Source organism: Tamandua tetradactyla, chromosome 5 (genome assembly GCF_023851605.1).
Source record: "Tamandua tetradactyla isolate mTamTet1 chromosome 5, mTamTet1.pri, whole genome shotgun sequence".
Lineage (NCBI taxonomy): Eukaryota > Metazoa > Chordata > Mammalia > Pilosa > Myrmecophagidae > Tamandua > Tamandua tetradactyla.
In genome coordinates, this window is record NC_135331.1 from 80,523,295 (window position 1) to 80,545,870 (window position 22,576).

At 41.2% G+C, this 22,576-nt stretch overlaps 1 long non-coding RNA gene across 4 annotated transcripts in view; it reads left to right on the plus strand.

The window, feature by feature from the left end:
- The first annotated feature begins 791 nt into the window (after nt 1-791).
- Nucleotides 792-22,576, plus strand: part of LOC143684290 (uncharacterized) — a 54,117-nt gene continuing 32,332 nt past the window's right edge. For 3 of the 4 annotated variants that reach the window (XR_013175956.1, XR_013175957.1, XR_013175955.1), the window contains exons 1-3: nt 792-1,031; nt 1,633-1,811; nt 3,035-3,113. This is a non-coding gene — a long non-coding RNA (uncharacterized LOC143684290). The remainder of the gene's footprint in view (nt 1,032-1,632; nt 1,812-3,034; nt 3,114-22,576) is intronic. The other variant, XR_013175958.1, reaches the window with a different exon arrangement.

Consider the following 22,576-nt stretch of genomic DNA (forward strand, 5'->3'; position numbering starts at 1 on the left):
TCTTCTTTCAAGTGTTGTACCACACGACATGACTTCCAAGCCCCCACTGAAAACGTATCTACCTCAATTTCCCAGGGTTTTCTCCATTCCTTGGTCAGGAGGCTTGGAATAAGTCAGCACCAAGACTCCAATTCATCAGCCTGAGCAGTTGCTCCCTCTCAGTAGTGCTCCCTGTGCCCCTCGTGGACACGGCCCTCCCTGTGCTCTTCATCACAGACACGGTCCTCCCTGTGCCCCTTATGGACACAGTGCTCCCAGTGCTCCTTGTGGATACAGTGCTCCCTGTGCTCCTCATGGACATGATCTTCCCTGTGCGCCTCATCTTGGACACAGTCTTCCCTGTGCTCCTCATGGACAAGTCCTGCCTGCGCTCCTCATGGATACAGTCCTCCCGGTGCTCCTTGTGGACATAGTCCTCCCTGTGGTCTTTGTGGACTCTGTCCTCTCTGTGCTCCTCATGGATACGATCCTTCCTGTGCTCCTTATGGACACGGTCCTCCCTGTGCTCCTCGTGGACACGGTCTTCTCTGTGCTTCTTGTGGACACGATCCTCCCTGTGCTCCTCGTGGACACGGTCCTCCCTGTGCTTCTTGTGGACACAGTCCTCCCTGTGCTCCTCGTGGACATGCTCCTCCATGTGCTCCTTGTGGACACGATCCTCCCTGTGCTCCTTGTGGACATGGTCCTCTCTGTGCTCCTTGTGGACACCCTGTGACTGCCACAGAATGCCGAGAGCAGTGGACAGGCAGCCACCAGGGCCTCTGATTGGCTCGGTACCCAGGAGCCCCGTGGGAGAGAATGTGAGTGTGGGTGGCAGTTAGGACTGAGATCGTGACAGTTAGAGCTGATGCACTGTGCCGGACCACTGCCCTGGAGGTCCGGTTCCTGAGAGGAAGCAGTCACCCAGAGTGAGAAACGTGGCCTCCAGACTGAGCTGAGCAGCAGGGACTGTGCCTCCGAGAGGTGCCGTGCTTCCACGGGCAAGCCCTCGAGCCCACTGGACCGTCCCCTGTGAATAAAGGGGTTATGAGGTAACACTGAAAGACAAAAGGCATTTGGGGACTTGGGCACTTAGAAGAGCTGGAACTAGAAGGAAATTGTGTTTCCCTGTTGGATGGAGAGAGAGAGAGAGAGGTTAGGAAAGAGAAAGCAGATGATAAGGAAATACAAGGGTGAGAGCAGAAGCAGCGGGGTCGCGGGAGGTCAGGAGTGAGGGAATGTCCCCACAGGTGACTCTGAATCCTCCTGAGCTTCCCGTTTTCAAGCTCTGCCCTGATGACTGTGGGTATTTTTCAAAATCGAAGACAAGGCTCTTAATTTTAGGGAGGGAATACTTTGTGTAAAAGGATGGGGCATAATGAACAACAATACAGAGCACTGGCATTACTAATTAGTGCCAGCAGTAAGAGCACTGGGAATTCTGAAGAGGAAGGGATTTCTGTTAGAGTAGGCTTGGGGAAGCCTTAATGAAGAGCCTTAAAGGAGGGGCAAAATTTAGGTCGTTGGAGGATGAAATGTTGGGGGCAAGGAAACCTTCCCCCAATCAAGTGACACAGCTTGTTTCTGTCTCCACCTGTTTCATCCTACCTGCTGCCATAGCTGTGCTTTTTGGGTTTTTCACATCTTCTCCAGCTTTGTAGATCACCTATGTGGAGAGACTCCTGGCAACCACCTTAGCACATTCGTCCAGGATGTGCCCCTGAAGGAGAGCATCGCTGACCTCTGAGAAGGGAGAAGACTAAAGGGCCAGTAAGACACTGAAAACTGAAGTTGAAAGACACATCTTCAGATCTGGAGTAGAGTCTTACCTAGTGTGTAGTTAAATCTTTGAATGACTTTTCTGGAGTAACAAGAAACCAGTAAATTAATTCTGTCATTACATCTATTTGTGTAATTCATATAAGTGTACATATAACCACCTGAGATGAAAACTTTTACCCTTTTATAACTTTTAAAACTTTATCTTGAAATGCCTTCACTCTTACAGAACAGTACAAATATAGCACAAATCCCATAGAGAGAATTCCAACATACCTCTATCCCCCTAGACATGAAGATTTTCTACATTTACCATTCTTCTTTCTTTTGTTCTCTTTCTTTCTTTTTTTCTTAATTTATCATCATCATGTATATATAGTCATCTGTATAGAATATCTATAACCCATTCTCTGAACACTGAGTGTAGGTTGTATGTATCCTGCTCCTTGAACACTTAGCACTGCCACGCCTGTTCCCTGGTTCACTCTGGGTCCTAGTCTAATGTACGAGGTTGCTACAAAATAGGAGATGCAAAATAATGACAAAGACGAGAGAATTTTCAGATAGGTGCTAACCTCCAGGACATGGTACTACTGGAAAATGAGGATCAATACACTCCAGGCAGACTGATTCCATTAGTCTACTCAGCCTAGGAGAGAAGAGTTAACTGAAGTGAAATTGTTTTTCTCCTAATGCCACCTTGGCCCTTTGACCATGTACAGCTGGCACCAAGTGAAGGAAGGAGAAATAAAGGGACCAAGCATATGGCTTCACAGACGCTGTTCCCGGGCAGTCCACAGGGCTGGCCACCCTGTCCTGCCCTGGAGCCCACTTCCACCTGAACCACCCAGACTGGTTCTCAGTGCAACACGAACTCCTTCATGAGACACACAGTGGCCTTGATGCGACAGGTGGATAAAAGTGTCTCTCATTGCAATCCCCTGACCAACACCACTCTTTCCTTGGGTAGGCTACTGCATTTGAAGTTTTAGCAGACAAGTATCAGAGACGCTTTTAAGCGGGAAAGAAATTTTGGGTTTTGCTTCATTGTTGGTCTGAGAGGCCAACTTTGAAAGGAAAAGCGATTCTGCAATGTTATTTTTTAAACAAAACACTTCTACCACCATCCCAGCTCCTATCACCCCCTGCTACAGATCAGCCCCAAACAGGCTTCTAGGATCTCCTGGCAACTGGCTTATCAATGATACTGCCATTGTTAAACTTTAAGTTATCCTAATTTATCTCCTATTCTTACATATTGTTCTGCTTCTTACAGCCCACAGAAAACTCGTGGCTGCATTCGTCTGTGATCCTCCAGCCTGGGGGTTTCTTCTTGGGAGGCAGAGGCCTTCAAGGTAAGGATGGCCAGTTTCTCTGGCCCGCTGGTCCTGTCTGGTTCAGGAGGATCCACAGAGGAACTGCAGGCCTTGGGAAGGCTTTGCTTTTCTACTGCAGCTGCTCCAGGAACATGAATTCTTACCTCCACTTCATGCCCTGTCAGTGCTTTACTCCATTGCCTGGTGGTTTCCTGCCCCACCCCATCTGTTCACATCCGCATCGTGCCAAGAACTAGTGGGAGAACTGTGTCTCGGGAGTAGCTTTAAAGTCCTCTGAAAATCAAGAAGCTTAAGTGGAGTGACCCTCAATTTCTCTGGAACTCTTTTTCCCTCGGGGCTTTTAGAAGATTTGCTGAGGTGTGTGGTTGGGTTGGCTCCTGACTGATGGCCTCTGCCTTCACAAGTCCTGGGAGCTCTGCGGAGGGCCTTTACATGGTGTTTTGGTGGTTGTTAAAACCCTAAGTAAAACAGCCATTTAGCATGCAGTAATGAGTTCATTTGTATAAGAAGGAATATGCATAGATAAATAAAAAACCTGAAGAGATGGAAGCATTCACAGCTGCGTTGTGAAGTCATTGTTGATAGGTTTCTTCTCTGTTTTCTGCCCATCGCAACACTCAGAAAGCAGGTACTATTTTTATCAATACAGGGAAAAAAATGTTTAAGAAGAAGTAATGTAAGGGCTGTGGTTAATGCCTTCGGCAGTGCACACGGTCTCGCGTATAGCCGGGTTGTGCCTCCCGTGGCAAGCTGTGGTCTGCTGGAGAGACTTGGTCAGCAGACAGTGGTGGCCTGGAGAGCTGGAGAAGGGGCCTGGGACAGGGCCCGAGTGAATTCTCATCTCTCGAGTCCTGTGGGCTTGCCATGAAAATGAAGTCACATTGTCAGCTGTAATCCTGCGTATTTAAACATTTTCTTTAAGCAATTTGCTAATTTATGTAACAGAATCATAAACTTTTAGACTAGAAGGATCTGGGAAGGCATTGCCTATTTCATGTTCTCCTTTCTGTGGCAGAACCAGGAAGTAAGGTTGACATGTTTTAGTAAGCAGCTACTATGAGCCAGGGATGGTAGATTATCTTTCAACGCTACTCTCAAGGTGGGCACCACTCCACCTTGATGGAAGTTGAGGTGTGGCATATGAGAATCTTATCCCAAATCACGCAACTTGTAAGAGTCTAATTTACATAGGTTTAGAACCTCTATTTGTCTGATTCCAAAGTGACATGATTTTACCTCTTTCTTTCTGGCATGGGCTCTCTGGTTTCCCACCCCAGAGCTTCATCGCTTGTCTTCCCCATTGAAAACTTAGGTCTGTGTTTACTGGGGCCAGCTGAGCTGACACATGGAACATTCCCGTTGCTGGGGCAGTCTGCTGGGGCCACGGAGAAATGTCTCCCAAGGTTAAAGCCCCAATTCGCTCTCCCTCAAAGCTGTTAACCTTGATTCTGAGTGCAGACTTGGTTTCATTTCCTCGTCCACTCCCACATTGCGGAAATGCCCAGCAGGTGAGGGAGGGGCAACCAGGAGATGTCCTGGAGAGTCCGCCACTGCAGGGGCTGGAGGAGGAGGGCACGGAGGGGGCAAGGCTGTCACTTCCACCCTCGGGCGCTGCTGCTGCGGGAAGGGGGCAACCCCGGAAGAAGATGGGGGTCTTGGAGGAGGGGCAGAGTGGACAGGGCGTCTTCCTCTCTAAGGGAAGAATGTCGCAGCCAAGGGGGTCAACCAAGGGTATGTTTTGCAAGGTCAGCGTGGCCAAAGGTTTTCCAGTTGGTCAGACATTCTTCCTCAGGCTGAGGGGTGTGCAGTGCACGCTAAGCTTCTCCCGGGACTGTGACACAGCTGAGGTACAGGCAAAGCCCGACTGCGAACCAAGTATAATTAAATGTTTCTCTGATGACTCATAAGGCCTTCAGAGTCCCATGTGACTCAGGGACACCACTGGGCTTCACGCTGTCCCTGATGAGGCTGGATAAAACCCCACTGCGGCTGGGGGCCCTACCCCCGCTCCTGCGACCTGGGTGGCCGTGGGCAGGTGACGCCAGCTCTCGAGCCCCAGCGTCCCCTCCAGAATAGGGCTGTCATGTTGCCTCACAGGATTGGCAGGAGGATCAAATGAAGCAGTATCAAAGAAAATGAGTGGTAAAGTGGAGTGTGCAGGAGTGGGCTGTGTTGTCTCTGTCACTGTTAAGCTTGGACACTGTTAAACTGCTGGGTGATGGAGAATTCTGTTAATCCTTCCTGCTAATGGGGTTCAAAGTAATTTCCTTTAGTCTTCTTTTGAGGAAAGCATGGCCTTGTTGGCGGCAGGACTGGCTGAGGAGAGCTATTTAGTCAAGGGCCAGGAAGAGCATTTAAACATTGTATTTAAAAGGCAAAAGTAGTATATGCTTGTGGTGAAAAAATTCAAGTACTGCAAAGGAATATATTTAAAAATAAAAGTCCTCTTTTATACCCCTTGCCTCAATCTTCCTTCCCCAGAGGTCAGCTATATGTGGTTTAATATGTGTACCCGTGTGCATTAGATTTAAATTTTGCTAGTCACTATTGTTCTTTGCTTTTTTCACTTAACACTGCATCTTAGGGATCTTTCCACGTCAACACACATTCCTCATTTTTATTTATTTGTTTTTTAGAATTGCATAGTCTTTTATAGTAGGGGTGCATTTCATCTTGTTGAACCACTGCCCTGTTGATAGACATTGAATTATTTCTAAATTTCTATGGCAGAAAATGCTGCAGTGACACAAGATGGCATTTACCTACTAACTCAGTGGTAGTAGCCACCCAGATAAACATAATTATTCTTGATCCATGCTTCCCAAAAGGTATAGCATCAGATGTGAGCAAAACAAGGGTTTGTTTTTTAACATCTTGGTGATTTTTAGTGAATGTACATAATTGTACATCTTTCACCGCAACCCAGTTTTTTTCTTTTTTAATATTTCTTTATTCTGTTCATTTTTTCTTCTTCTCTTTTTTGTTATGGTTTATCTTTCACAACCCAGCTTTAAAGCCATTTCATCCCCCCCCCGTGGAACATTGTTCCGCCTGCATCTCTTTATCTCTGGTCACTCTTTCTCTGGGTCATGATGCTTTGTTAGTGCTTTGTGGGCCTTGGACCTCGTGTGTGTAAGTGGGTGTGCTCGGATCCACACCACTCCCCAGGATAAGGAGAACTCGAATCCTATGTCTTGCAAACCCTTATGGGTCAGAGCATATAAATTCTATTTCTTATTTGAATGTTTTATAAAGGATAGCCCTGGCTTTTGGAAACGGTATTAAAATGGATTTAACATCCCCAGGGAGCCAAGATACTGAAGACATGATATGGACGTATTATAATTTTAAAATAACCTGTGTATTTTATAATGCATGAATGATATAAAGATTATTATCAGCTCCACATCAATTCAGATCAGATTTTGCTACCACATCTTTTCAGGCCTGGTCAGTTTTGGGAACGAATGAGTTGTAAAAAGCCTTCCATTTGAAAGCACTTTTGGATTTTGGGCCCAATGACAAGGCCAGGCGCCCTGTACGCCGTACAAACCCTGTATGGCGCCCTGTACGGCGGGTTCCTAGTCCCTTATCCTTAGCTGACCGCATTCACTCTCCAGAAAAATGGGGACACACAGTCTTGGGCGGAGCCTGCACAGGCTTCTAGAGAGAGAGAGAATTTTCACTACTGACAGCGTTGTGGTTGGCACTGCTCTCTTTTAGGGAGAAGGTATGCTACCACTTGAGATCAATATATGCATTGACAAATATTTCTTCCTCGCCCACCAGTGGTAGAGCAGTGTCAGCTCGTGGCATGTGCTCTCGGACACAGGTGCCTGGCAAAGGGTCTCTCCTGGGGGGTTGGGTCCCTGGGGACCTGTTGAAGCTGTGTGCTGTAAAACGATGGCAGTTGAGTGGAGGTGTATGGGAATGGCCCTGAAAGCTGGATTATCCGATCGGGGCAGCCTGGAAGGATATTTTAATCACGGAGCACTCTGGTGCTCACCTGATGGCACTGCTGCAGCATCTCTGGCCCTTTTACAGGGGACATGAGACCTGGGCACCCACAGCTCCCTTGCTCAAGAATTGGCAGAGTCGTGGCAATTCATTTAATGACACTTTAGTTAAAAAGTTATAGAAACACTACATAACCATTATAAAAATTCATGCAGGAAAAGCCATTGCAAAAGTTGCCATAAGTGTGCAGAGTAAAGATGTAGAGGCCTTTCAACGCTGTCCCCTCCTCTCCTGCCACCCCCCGGGGGTTGCCATGGACGGTGGTTTGATGTTTATCGCTCGTTTTCCTTTGTCACCATGCACGTGCACACACAGACACGCTAGCAGTTATGTGTGCAGGCGGGACTGTCATCTTCATATCATCCTGTCCTTGCTTTTCTTAAGAATCTGCCAGAGACCTCTTTCCTTGATGCTACTTTCCATTTTGATGGCTGCAGAGCATTATCAGAAATGCATTTAATCCATTCCCTAGTGAAAAATTTCCTTTTTTTTCCCCACTAGGACAAACTATGCTTCAATGGCCTTCATTATTCATATTTTTATGTATACATATATTTTTGTAGTTTAAATAGAAAACATTGAAAATTTTGGTTTTTATCTCCAAAGTCTTACTCCCAATAATTACTTTAGGAAGTCTGAATTTCAGCTTTCACCTAAGTCCTGTTATTTATACAGAGGACAATTGAAGCACTAGGCTTCTTTGCTGGATATAGTGGGGATGGAGGATGTGTGGGGATGGGGTTTGTATGGATTTACAATCTATGCTTTTGGCTTTGCCTAGTATTTCTTAATGTCATGTTCTTTTTTTTTAAATTTATTTATTAATTAAAAGAAATTTAACAAAGCAAATAAAACATTAAAACATATAATCAGTAATTCACAATATCATCACTTAGTTGCATATTCATCCTTTCTTAGAACATTTGCATCAATTCAGAAATAGAAATAAAAAGACAAAAAGAAAAAGAAATAAAACGAAAACAGAAAAGAAAAAAAAGATTATACCTACCATACTCTGTACCCCTCACTTTCATTGATCACTAGCATTTCAAACTAAATTTATTTTAGCATTTGTTCTCCTTATTATTTATTTTTATTTCATATGTTCTACTCGTTTATTGACAAGGTAGATAAAAAGAGCATCAGACACAAGGTTTTCACAATCACACAGTCACATTTTGAAAGCTGTATCATTATACAATCATCATCAAAAAACATGACTACTGGAACACAGCTCTACATTTTCAGGCAGTTCCCTCCAGCCTCTCCACTACACCTTGGATAACAAGATGATATCTACTTAATGCGTAAGAATAACCTCCAGGATAACCTCTAGACTCTGTTTGGAATCTCTCAGCCATTGACAATTTGTCTCATTTCATTCTTCCCCCTTTTAATCGAGAAGGTTTTCTCAATCCCTTGATGCTGAGTTTCAGCTCATTCTAGGATTTCTGTCCCATGTTGCCAGGAAGGTCCACACTCCTGGAAGTCATGTCGCACGTAGAATGTCATGTTCTTTTAATTCCTTCCATATATGGAGCCTATCAGATCAAATAAGAGCTTGTCTTTAGCTGTGTAAATTGTTGTTAGGTCTTTGTCGGGCCCTTGACAGTATCTATTAAAATTTAAGATGTCATGCCTTTTGACTCTACAATTCTACTGCTACATGTTACTTTGGAAATAATTTTATCTTGAGACCTGAAGTATTTTATTCAGATGTGAAGCTCAACATCTCTTAGTTATCTTTTTATTGAAGTAGTGTCTTTCATCTATGTACTTCAAAACTTGGGTAAAAATTAATATTTCATTTTATAGAATCATAAATTTTCAGAGTTATAGACTTTAAAGTTGTGTAGACCTTTAGGTACTCTGTAAAATGAGTGGATTAGATAAAGTGTTCAGGAAAATATGCACTTGTTAAGCATTTGACAACCTTGGTGATAGTTCATATGTATTAGGACAATGAGGGAGATGGAAAAGGATCCCAGATTTTCAGTTTCCATCCAATTAACAGAGATCAGGGCCATAGAAGAGTAGATTTTCATTTTTGGACATGGCAATTTGAGGTTTTTGTGGTTCATGCAGTAGGTGGTTGTATATGTGAGCAGGGAGCTTAGAGAAGGAAGTTCACAGAGTTCGCACACAGGGGCTGAAAGAAGTGTGGTGAGATCACCTAAAGATAAGCTATAGTGAGAAGAGTTATGAAGAGAATCCTGAGGACAACTGTCATTTTTAATGGGTTGAGGGAGGGGAGAAGGGAGGCAAATGAAGGGTGAAAGATTGGAGTGCTGTCCTGGAATTCAAAGCAGGATTCCAAGCAGGTGGTAGGGGTCAACAGTTGTTAACTGCTGCCAACCTGTACAGTGGGGGCAGAGACGTGGCCACTGGATTTAACAACTCTGAGGTCTTTGGTGACCCTGATAGTGGAGATTTTAGTGCTGTGGTGAGTCAAGAGGTGACTCCGAGGGTGAGAAAGTGGAGGCCACAGATGTAGAGGACTCGAAAGAAGCTTCATTGCAAAGAGACGAAACAAAATCACTACAGAAATATGTAGAGTCAAGGCAGGGTTTTATTTTTAAGCTTTATTTCAGATTATAAGTAAAATGCATACTCAGTGTAGAAGATTGGGACAGTACAGAAAATTATAAAAATCAGACAAGATCATCCATGATCCTACAACCCTAATTCAAACACTATTGACATTTGGACTGTTCCCTTCTAATCTGCTCTGTGTATTTTTACCCAGTTGAGAAGAGATGGAATCACTGTAGAATGACTCTTCTGCACATGTAGAGAATTTGGCACTACATCTGTCACTGCATGAATCACCCAGGTTGATTTAGTTGATCTTAATTGGCTCGATAAGTGTCCCTTCCCTCCCATCAGTGTTTCTCCATGTGATGTGCTTTGATTAGTCAGAAATAAAACTTCTCATTCATTAACCAACATGTGCACTGTGTTAGAGCACTGAATAAGACAGCTACACTTCTGACCTCACCATGTTTCAGCAACGTCATTTGCAGAGTCAGTGGTATACAAGTATTGCGCTCACCTGCTAGACCTAAAAGGTAAGCTCTACTGTCCATTTACATGACCTTCTTAGCTGATGATATTTTCTCCTAACATTAAAAACTCTTCATAAATGTCCACCCACCCATAACACTGCTATGAACATCTTTGAACATAAAGCTTGTTCCATAGTTTGTACTATTTCCTTAGGACTGGTTCTTGGAAGAGGAATGCCTTGGGTCAAAGGGTGTGAACATTTTCAAGGCACTTCGAAACCTGTGGTCCACCTCTGTTCCAGAAAGGCCCTATTAACTTAAACACTTTGGAAGAGAAGGTGCCTTTTCATCCAAGGGACTTCTTGTATGTACATTTTGAGTTGACTGAATCTGCACACCGTCAAAGGCAAATGATAAAGGAGATGGAACAAAGTCCCCAGGATCAAGAGAAGATGCTAAAAGTTTTGTAAAAGAAGACAGAAAACTCTCCTGTTGAGAGGAGGTATAGGTTGATGCAACTACAAATATTGTTTGTGTGTATGTGCTAGGGAAGCTGAGGGAGCCCCAGTTGAAGACTTTTCTTCTCTTGATGTCCAAGGAGTCAGGCTCATACCAGGGTAGAGGGTAGGGTGAGGGTACAGAAGGCTGACGGTCGCGCAGGCAGAGAGAAGATGGTTGAATGTTGGTGTAGAAAATGCGTCGCAACACCGTGTAGGAGGTACAGATGCCTGGATAATGTCACGTCATGTTTCGTTTGTAACTGTAGGTGAAAATGTGACCATTGTTACGCAGACTCTGTTTACAGGGTGCAGTGAAACTGAGAATCAGCAATTATTTGATTAATTTGATGAATGTTGCAAATTAGGAACACCAGGTCATGGTATGTTTCCGCCCTAAATTACACAGTGCTGTTGTCGACAGTGATCAAATTAACCAGCTGATTGCCAAATCTCCATTTCTCTCTGTCCCCTGTGGACATGGCTTAAAGAACTAATAACTGAACTGGACTCTCCCCAATTCATTTTGGGATAATTGGTGTCTTTGTACTCACAACCCTGCAGTTTGGTATTAAACACTGAAGCTTTGTATGGAATATGTCAGTAGGCGACTTACTACCTTGACAAGTAGTCTTTCTCTTGTAAAGGCTTATCAATCAGGAACTTGGAGGGAATTTTACAGACTCCCTGAGGAAAATTTTATTTTATTGCTATGAAAAAAAATTTGCTTCTGAGCATTTTGCCTCATAAAATGAATTTATTTCAGGATTCTAAATACTGATGATTTTTGTTTCTGTCTTCATGACTTACTGTAAAGCAATTTCAGGTTTACATTTAACTGATTTCAGTTAATGTATCTAAAATCTCAACACATTTATATTTATTGGAAACTGGCTGTTTTCATACATGAAGGTATCTGCAATTTCAACTTCATAAAAATCAAATATGGTGAAGAAATATGTCATTCCTTACTCTTTAAATATTTCCTTCACAAATTGATGTTTGATACAAGCTGTGAAATTTAGAATGGAGGCACTTTCATCGATGACTTGGGCTCTGAAGTCTGTTTTGTGAGATGACAATGTATTCTGAATTTTCTGGAAACAAATCTTGATTTTTTTTTAAGCTTACTTTGTATGTTTTTGAGCAATACCCTAATATGTCATCACTGGTCTACAAGAATGTGATGATGTGTGATAAAGGTGTAGGAGGGCTTGGCATAAGATTTCTGTTCTCTCAAAGAACCTAAAACCCATTGAGGTTTGCTAGCAGACCAACTGTAACCAACAGAGACAATGTTTCAATGTGAATATTGTTCAAATACAAGTATAGATGGAAATTTGGCCATTTATGCCATTGAGTTCTAAGAACAGCTTTTGGCATTAGAGATTTGTCCTGTGCTAATGTTGATTGTAAATGGATAAACAAGAAGAAATTCAAAATGGCAGAATTCTAGTAATTTGCATTTGGATTTTAGTCTGTTCCTGGTCTGGGGCTCAGGATTGGCAAGACTAGCAATTTGAATTTATCCTACTTACTTCCCTAGTGGCACGAAGGATGCACATGAGACTGAGGATACCTGGGGAAGTTTCCCTATTGTCAATATCCCTCATGAAAGGAGGTAACCTCCAGGTCAGAGGAGCACAGAGTGAATTCGTTCTGGATGCAGGGATTTGCATAATAGTGATAGCAATGAAAAGAGAACCAATGAATACATTCATATAATCAAGGTTAAAAATAGCTTTAAGTCCTACTGATTGACTTTGGAGTACATGCCTAGAGTGCTGTATATATTTTTTCCAGAAAGCATTTTCATGTGGATAGAGAAGATAAGACTAGTCCAGATCAAGAAACATGGAAAGGAAATGGAGACGATGCTCAATGATACAGGGGTAGACAAGAGGAAGAGAAAGCAGAGGCCTGGGAGAAGGCCACCTTGTACAAAGAGCACTGGAGGTCATGCCTACTGCTACTCTTTCCATGTTAAAACAGTGAACACTTACCTAACACTTATTGTGCTCCAGGCAGTTCTAGACCCTTACATGTAACAACTCATAGATAACAGCATGGAAATAGATGCATAGATAGACAAGGAACTTCCATTAACTTTAAAAAGGGCATCAGTGTCATGAAGTAACATGACGTTGTTAACTGTCCTCCATGAGGACACCTCAGTCCTCAGGAGTCAACGGACATTTGGTCACCAAAGCCAGTGTCCACATGGAGTCGGCCAGGTAAGTGTCCTTCAGGCAGCGGGGCCACCTTTCACCTGGTCAAATCCTTTCAAATCCAATGGCCACAAAAACTGTTCTGAAATGGTTAAATCTTTGAAATGTCATAAAACACTTTGATGTCTTGCAATGTAGCATATGAATTTGATGATTACAGTGCTATGCCATAAAAATGGTCATTTAAGATACTTAGACATTTGATGCTAGAGAAATGGTTTATGATGGAACTTGCAATTTACATGTCAGTCTCTCTGACCTGATTGTGTGTGTGTGTGTTAGCAGGTATATGCACACAAATGACCATGTGTGCGTACTTACATATAGGTGATGACTTTCCCAAAGTTATGAAGATGAGGAAATTACTGTGCTGTCTTTCTTGCTGGTGGCTTGTAGAAAGAAGACTGAAAAGAAAGCTTCTGGAATTTCTCAGGCCGAAGGCCTCAGGAACAGGAGGAGGGAACCAAGCCTACATGTGGGGATCTTAAGATTCTAGGTGGGGTAAAAGAAGAAATGCAGAGATCAAAGACCCAGGAAAGGTGTGCCCCTTTCAGCAGTAAATGGCAGGCGTGAAGCAGGAGGTGGCAGAGGGTCCGAAGTGTGGAAGGTCAACATTGGGCAAAGAGGGAAAGAGGGGCTGTTGATGGGCATGACTGTCTCGTGAAGTAGCTTAGTTTTGTGTCTCTGGCTCTTTAATCATTCAGTTCCTGGTCTTTTGGGGCTTGACTAGGGGGATCCTGGCTCAGGTCATCCTGAGAACTCTCATGCAGCATTTTGAAACCAAAGGTCATCAAGTGGAACTTCAGTGATGAAGTAGACATGTACCACTAATTGGATTTTTGGGCCATATGTTGCCCTGTTTTGAATACTTCCCCCTTTCCATCTCCTGTTCTTCATTCTTATTTATTTACTATCTTTTTAAAAAGGAGCTTTAAATAAATTCTTCCAGATACTGGAGACTAAATGGTTCAAGTAAAAAATGCAATTATCCCAGGAACCATTTTACATTAATTTATTGTCTTAATAAATATGTTCTCACACTTTGTGCCAGGCACCAGGGGCTATGAATGATTCAAACGGTTTAAAATCTAGTGGGGGAGAGGTAACTTCCTAGTATTTTATAGGTCACATCAAGCAAACTGTAAGAACCAGCTGAGCGTGTTTTAGGTTCACCCAGTTGGACGCAGGAATACTGGAGACGGAATTTGTCTCAACGTCCAGTCAATCATAGAATCTACTAGATGTAGTATCTCTTTCTGGCAGTAGGGTAGCCTTCAATATCACATGTCAGTGTTGATAAGCCAATAGCTGTGGCTCAAAACAGCATCCTTCAAATTTATGAGACAACATAAATATTAATTCATTCTCACATCTTTAACACATTCCTTACAATTCTAGAATGCTTTAATGGCTAGAACATAAAATTGTGTGTCTGCTTACTTCTGCCCATTAAAATTTGGTTCATTTTATCAACAACTGCATTTCTCAGTGATAGTGAAAGTAAAAATTTAATATATATATTTTTAAATATTTTTATTATAAACAATGAACCAGTAGACCAACATTCTTGATATACAATCATTCTTTTTTTTATTAATTAAAAAAAATCAACTAACACAACATTTAGAAATCATTCCATTCTCCATATGCAATCAGTAATTCTTAATATCATCACATAGATGTATGATCATCATTTCTTAGTACATTTGCATCGATTCAGAAAGAGAAATAGCAAGACAATAGAAAAAAATAAAATGATAATATAGAGAAAAAAATAAAAATAAAAAATATATATAAAACAAACAAACAAACAAACAAAAAACTATAGCTCAGATGCAGCTTCATTCAGTGTTTTAACATAATTACATTACAATTAGGTAGTATTGTGCTGTCCATTTTTGAGTTTTTGTATCTAGTCTTGTTGCACAGTCTATATCCCTTCAGCTCCAATTACCCATTATCTTACCCTGTTTGTAACTCCTGCTGGTCTCTGTTACCAGTGACATATTCCAAGTTTGTTCTCGAATGTCGATTCACATCAGTGGGACCATACAGTATTTGTCCTTTAGTTGTTGGCTAGTCTCACTCAGCATAATGTTCTCTAGGTCCATCCATGTTATTACATGCTTCATAAGTTTATTCTGTCTTAAAGCTGCATAATATTCCATCGTATGTATATATCACAGTTTGGTTAGCCACTCGTCTGTTGATGGACATTTTGGCTGTTTCCATCTCTTTGCAATTGCAAATAACGCTGCTATAAACATTGGTGTGCAAATGTCTGTTTGTGTCTTTGCCCTTAAGTCCTTTGAGTAGATACCTAGCAATGGTATTGCTGGGTCGTATGGCAATTCTATATTCAGCTTTTTGAGGAACCGCCAAACTGCCTTCCACAGTGGTTGCACCATTTGACATTCCCACCAACAGTGAAGAAGTGTGCCTCTTTCTCCGCATCCTCTCCAGCACTTGTCATTTTCTGTTTTGTTGATAATGGCCATTCTGGTGGGTGTGAGATGATATCTCATTGTGGTTTTGATTTGCATTTCTCTAATGGCCAGGGACATTGAACATCTCTTCATGTGCCTTTTGGCCATTTGTATTTCCTCTTCTGGTAGGTGTCTGTTCAAGTCTTTTTCCCATTTTGTAATTGGGTTGGCTGTCTTTTTGTTGTTGAGTTGAACAATCTCTTTATAAATTCTGGATACTAGACCTTTATCTGATATGTTGTTTCCAAATATTGTCTCCCATTGTGTAGGCTGCCTTTCTACTTTCTTGATGAAGTTCTTTGATGCACAAAAGTGTTTAATTTTGAGGAGCTCCCAATTATTTCTTTCTTCAGTGCTCTTGCTTTAGGTTTAAGGTCCATAAAACCACCTCCAGTTGTAAGATTCATAAGATATCTCCCTACATTTTCCTCTAACTGTTTTATGGTCTTAGTCCTAATGTTTAGATCTTTGATCCATTTTGAGTTAACTTTTGTATAGGGTGTGAGATATGGGTCCTCCTACATTCCCCTGCACATGGACATCCAGTTCTCTAGGCACCATCCATTGAAGAGACTGTTCTGTCCCAGGTGAATTGGCTTGACTGCCTTATCAAAGATCAGATGTCGATAGATGAGAGGGTCTATATCTGAGCACTCTATTCAATTCCATTGGTCGATATATCTATCTTTATGCCAATACCATGCTGCTTTGACCACTGTGGCTTCATAATATGCCTTAAAGTCCGGCAGCTTGAGACCTCCAGCATTCTTGACATGGCTACAATCAATGGCCCACAGTATCAACACATCGTTGTGTATTCATCACCATGATCATTTTTTTGAACATTTGCATCTCTACAGAAGAAGAAAGAAAAAAGAAGAAAAACTCATACATGTCATACCACTTACCACTCCCTTTCATTGACCACTAGTGTTTCACCCTACTCAATTTATTTTAACTTTTGTTCCTCCTAATTTATTTTTAATCCCATATTTTTTACCCATCTGTGCATACCATAGATAAAAGGAGCATCAGACACAGGTTTTTGTAATCACACAGTTACATTGTGAAACCTGTATCATTATACAATTATCTTCAAGAAACACAGCTACTGGAACACAGCTCTGCAGTTTCAGGCACTTCCCTTTAGCCTCTCTAACACACCTTAAACTAAAAAGTGATATCTATATAATGCATAAGAATAACCTCCAGGATAACCTCTCAACTCTGTTTGAAATCTCTCAGCCACTGACGCTTTATTTTGTCTCATTTCTCTCTTCCCCCTTTCAGTCAAGAAAGTTTTCTCAATCCCTTGATGCTAAGTCACAGCTCATTTTAGGATTTCTGTTCCATGTTGTCAGGGAAGTCCACATCCCTGGGAGTCATGTCCCATGTAGAGAGGGGGAAGGCAGTGAGTTTGCTTGTCATGTTGGCTGAGAGAGAGAGGCCACATCTGAGCAACTAAAGAGGTTTTCTGGGGGTGACTCCTAGACCTAACTTTAAGTAAGCTTAGTATATCCTTTGTGGGATAAGTTTCATAGGAACAAACCTCAAGATTGAGGGCTTGGGCTATTGATTTGGTTGTCCCCACTGCTTGAGAGAAGAAAATTTAATATTTGAAGCAGGACTCGAATGGATGAAATAGTAATCAGTATCTGAAATCCGAGGGGATATTTTTGTTCCTGTTTCTCTAGCCATGGCCCTTTATCCAAACCCTTATCGAGAAAAAATCTTAGAAGAAAGCACTTCTGACCAGCCTTGTATGAATTAGTGGAAAATTAATTTCATCTTTACTCAGTTAAAATATATACATTATTAATGATGATTTTATATTCAAAAAGTGAATTTCTCTGATGGCTCAAGGTGCTTCAAAGAGATAGCTAAATTTCCAAATTTCTCTTAGGAGAAGGGATTTTAAAGGGGCAGCCAGCCCTCCCCCAAGTGGTCCAGATTTTGTCTGTGTGTCCATGACTGATTTTCAAGGTGTGTCGCCTTCAGAACCTCTAACATAAAATGCTGTAGGTGAGTCTTTCATCATGATTGAAATGATCGGGCCCCTCTGCATTCATTGAGCTAATAGTGGGCTACTCATTTGCCTAAGATTTTCATCTAAAATAGCTCGATGATGGCGGGAATAAAAGGAGTGGTTGCTTGGCATTTTAATCAGGCTGTCCCGTTTATTTTAGATCAGTCTTTCTAAGGCAGGGAATGTGTGGTGAGCGTGGCAGACAGCGCGAAGCAGGGGGTGGGGGAAGCGGGTCCCATGAGTCTGCATTGCTCCTGCCACAACCCGGTTGTGTGGCCTTTTTTTTTTCTTCCTAGCAATGATTTTTATCTCGTCACCATAGAGTCCTTCTACAGAGGTTAGTGTGGTTTAGAGATTGGCTTGTAGGGGTATGTGTAAGTTCCATAAATAGTTTTCCTAATTCTGTGTATGGCCAGTTTTTCCTGGGTCCGTAACTTTATTTGAATTCTGTGACCTTGAAGAGAATCTCTTCTAGGAATCATGTAAGCCTTTTTAGTAAATAGCACTCCACGGTCATCAGCTGTCTTTGTGCGCATGCATAGATTTCTCTAGACATTAAAAATAATGTGTTTAGCTTGTTGCTTGGAGCGGCTCTGACCGGGATATTTAAAAGCATGGCCTCGAGATCATTGGTAGAGGGCACCAAGCTCTGGGGCTAAGGAAACACGGCTGAGGATCCTCATTCTACCGCACACACCAAAAAATCAGATATATATAGAGAGATACAGAAACAGAGAGATAGACACATATTGTGTGTATGTATACATGTGTGTACATGTGTGTGCATGCAGAGTAACGTATATATGGCATTAAGATCAACCCTGTTAAGATCAAGGTTTAAAAATTGTCAGACTGCCTGTGATCATACAGTGAAGCTATAACAGCCACAGTCTCAATACTGAACCAATAAATATAGTTTTTCCCAAATCATTTTTTAAATTGTGAAATATAACCTATATACAAAAAAAAAAAAAACCTGGTAAGTTTCCAAGTACATTTTGCTAAGTAAATATAGAAAAGATTTTAAAGTTTGGTGGTTATAGTTCCATGATTTTTCATTTTTCCTTCTAGCTGCTACAAGACACTGGAGACCAACAAAAACATCAATATAAGGATTCAACAGTCACACTCTTTGTTAAATTCTATCTTCTCTGCTATACTCTGCTGTCTCTCTTTTTTCTTTTTTTGTGAAAAATAACATATATGCAAAAAAGCAATGAATGTCAAAGTGCAGCACCACAATTTAGTTGTAGAACATATTTCAGAGTTTGGTATGGGTTACAATCCCACAATTTTAGGTTTTTATTTCTAGCTGATCTAAGATACTGGAGACTAAAAGAAATATCAATATCATGATTCAGCAACCATATTCATTAGTTAATCCCTATTTTCTCTGTATACAAACTCTACCATAATTTTTGATCTTTCAAAAGATCAAAATTTCTATTCCGCACTTTAGGGGTGTTTGGGCTGTGGTCATTCTAACTCCTTCATGTTGGAAGAGTCTGTCAATAATGTGGGGGTAGAGAGATGGAACTAGTTGATGTCCAACACTATATTTTGATGAGGTACATCCTGAAGAAGGATTCTGAAGCTGTGAGGTTTAAGTCTGATTTGAGGCTAGGTGCAAATGCCAATATCTAACTGCTAAATATTTTTTAGGATTGCTATTATTTTTGTTACTGCTATGTTATAAAGTTATAAAGTTCTATAGAATTCATGTCGTCTGCCCAGTCATATTTTCCCCACAAGCTCTGTTATTTTTCATATAATTTATAGAAGGCCAGGTTTTTTTTTTCAAGTAGTCATATATGGTATTACAGAAGAAATGCTATAGATGGAACATAGGAAAAACAAATGAAACCATAAATTTACATAATACTTGATAATAATCCCACAAACACATAGCTAGGAATCAAATATAGACTGAAATGTTTGAAAGAGAATGTCTTGGGTTAGGTTTCAGGGTTACTGGGTTTTCTAATGCAGGTTCCTCACCTGTTAGCTGTGTTCCCCTGGTTATTTAACCTCTCTGAATTTTCATTTACTCCTCTGTAAAATATATTAAAATGGATGGTGTTTTAAAATAAACAAGTAGCACAACCTATCTCATACTGGGCAAAAAGATAACAAAAAGGAAAGAGAGGGTGGGCCATGGTGGCTCAGCAGGCAGAGTTCTTGTCTGCCATGCCAGAGACCCGGGTTTGATTCCTGGTGCCTGCCCATGAAAAAAAAAAAAAAAAGAGCATTTAATCATAATAATTTTTTAATTTAATTTATTTCTCTCAAAACCTGAAGAGAGAAAAGATAGGTATCTCCTGATCTGAGAACACCAAAAACTTTATGTTAAAACAAAATAAATGAATGGACAGGAAAAAACCCTAATAGTATAATACCATCAATTAGAGAGTGCCCCAAGGGAATTTTAAATATACTTTGATCCCCTGCCTTCCCCAAATTCTATTTGTTTCAACTTTTCAGGAAATACCTATTGCATAAAATAGAACACACCTGTTCTTGTTAAATACTTAAGGTTTGATTTAATAAGATTTCAGAATGCTGAAAGCAGCCTAGCCCTGCCATCATTGTAATGCATGCATAGACTGCAGTTGATAATCAGAGCGGTGTTGGGTATTCCACTTTACACTCCCTAGGGCACCAATTTTCAGGAACTGTTAGAATCCAATAGAAAAATCTCACCTAAGATTCATGTGTGGGGTAAATTACAGAGGAAGCCATTATCATTCATTTTATGTGGTCCAGGTCATCAGCTGAACACCTCTGATCACAGAGAAGGACTTTGCTAGCTTTGATAATCCCAAGAATTGAAATGGTCAACTGAGTTATTTCATTGTTCTGATCAAGAACCAAATTCTTAGATAATATTGACTCGCCCCTAGATGTCTGGCCCTGGACTGAGTCCTGGGATGGGGGAATAGAAATGTAAAATCTGGTTGGAAGTGATCAAGCAAGTACTAAACAATTAGAGATCAACTAAATATCAAGTTGCATGATCTTCAGTGAAATGGGATTTTGGAGGAGGTGAGATTAGTGTGCGTCTGAGGAAGTGGGTGAGGCTGAAGGAGCAGGGGGAACTTGAACCGAGGTTTGGAAGTGGGAAACTAAAGCAGAGGACAGATGGAGGGGGTTTTGGGGTAGAAGGGAAGAGTGTATGTTCACCTGTTTGGCTAACTGAGGAGCTAGCATTAGCAAAGATATGGAAGTGAAGGAACCTGGATGCTGAGCATAATGCTCATAAAGACATCTGGACAACGGGACAAAAAGATGTGCAGTACTACCCCTACCCCAATTACTGTCAGGATTAGGAATGAATTATTTTATAAACCGTGACCATAACCTACAATATAAGCATTACCATTTCCATTTTGCACATGGAGGAACTGCGGTTTAGAGAAATTAAGTTGCCTAAGGTCACATATATTAGTAGAACAAGTCCCACAAGTCTTTATGAGGTCATTGTCTAGACATGGTAGGATGCACCAGGGTTCCATAAGGGTATGGAACTAATGGATGTTCTGGTGCCGACGGCAGCATCTGCTTCACCAGCTGGTAGACCAGACTCTCAGCTGTGTTCATTTCCTGGGGAAATACCCACCTCCATGCCTTGGCCAATAGCCAACTTACATGGGGTACAAAAGGCCATCCCTTGGACTTAAGCTGGGACTAACTTTGTCCTATACTTTGTGCTCTGGAGCTTTGTGCTAAGGATCCCAATCTCTGTTTCTGGAGAACTCTAAGACACGAACCTTCCCCAAATAGGCCTCCACACTGTGATAATTAATGTGTGCAGTGTTTCATAGCTACAAGTGGGGCCACACTGTGGTGGGCTGTCAGCATCATGCTCGGGGAGCTGTGATGACATCACCACTTCTACCGGCATCCAGCAGGTTCGGGTAGAGCCCTTGACCTGTGTCTTACCCAGTGCTTAAGGCTAACCCCATGAGTTAGGTTCTGTAATGATACCTGCATTTATATAAGAGGAAACTGAATCTTGAAGGAGGATCTATTATTTTCTCGATATTTATATTACAAGACAGCTTATAAGTGGCAGAGTCAAGATTCCAACTCTCCTTATTGACTTCACAGTCAGCTCTAAAAAATAATTTGTGCACACCAGAACACAAAACTTACTAAAATGTGCAACTCACTGGTGTATTTAAGAACCATGGTTCAACACAGTCAAGGTAGTAGATAGTTGTACTCAGCACTGAAGGAGGAAACCAAGTGATATCAGTGGATCCAATTTAATGCATTTAAGTCTGTCACCATAAACACAAAGTGATTTGAGAACTACTGAGCTAATTGTAAAAAGTATGGAAAATTGGGCAGAAGAGTTCCCATTCTCTTTTCTCATTTTAAATGGTCTTATCCACACATCATACAATCCAATTTAAGTAAAAAAATCAAGGGTTCCTAGTGTAATCACATAGCCATGACTTCACCACCACAATCTATATGAAGACACTTCTGCAAAGTATCCATACTCCTTCCCATACCCCAACCCCCTTACTGACATTTAGTTTTGGCGTATTGCATTTGTTATATTCAGTGGAAGCATATTACAGTGTTAATGTTAACTATAGACCCTAGCTTGCATTGATTGTATCTTTTCATGTGTACCATCCCATTTTCAACATCTTGCAATATTGATATTCATTTGTTCTCCCTCATGCAAAAGTATTCTTATGTTTGTACATTTAATCATCATCTTTGTCCACTCTAGGCATTCCTAAGTTATTCTGCCTCAGTCTTTATCCTCTATTTTTCTTTCAGGTTTCATATGTGCCCCTAGGTCTTCTTCCTTAACCATACTCTCATTCATCTTCACTCAGTGTACTTGTATTAATGTACTTATATTGTATTATACAGCAGTCAGGTAGTATTGTTTTATCCATTTATTAATTTTTACAATTAGTCCTGTTTCACAATCTGTATTCCTTCAGGACCAAATGACTTATCTCTACCCTATTTCTATCTCCCGATACCCTGCTTTCTTAACTTGAACTCTCAAAGTTCACATATTACTGTTAGGTCATATTAATGAGACCATGCAGTATTTGTCCTTTTGTTTCTGGCTAATTTCATTCAGCATAGCGTCCTCAAGTTTCATTCATGTTGTTACATGCTTCATGACTTTATTCTGTTTAACAGCTGGGTAATATTGCATCATATGTATATACCATGACTTGTTTAGTCACTTG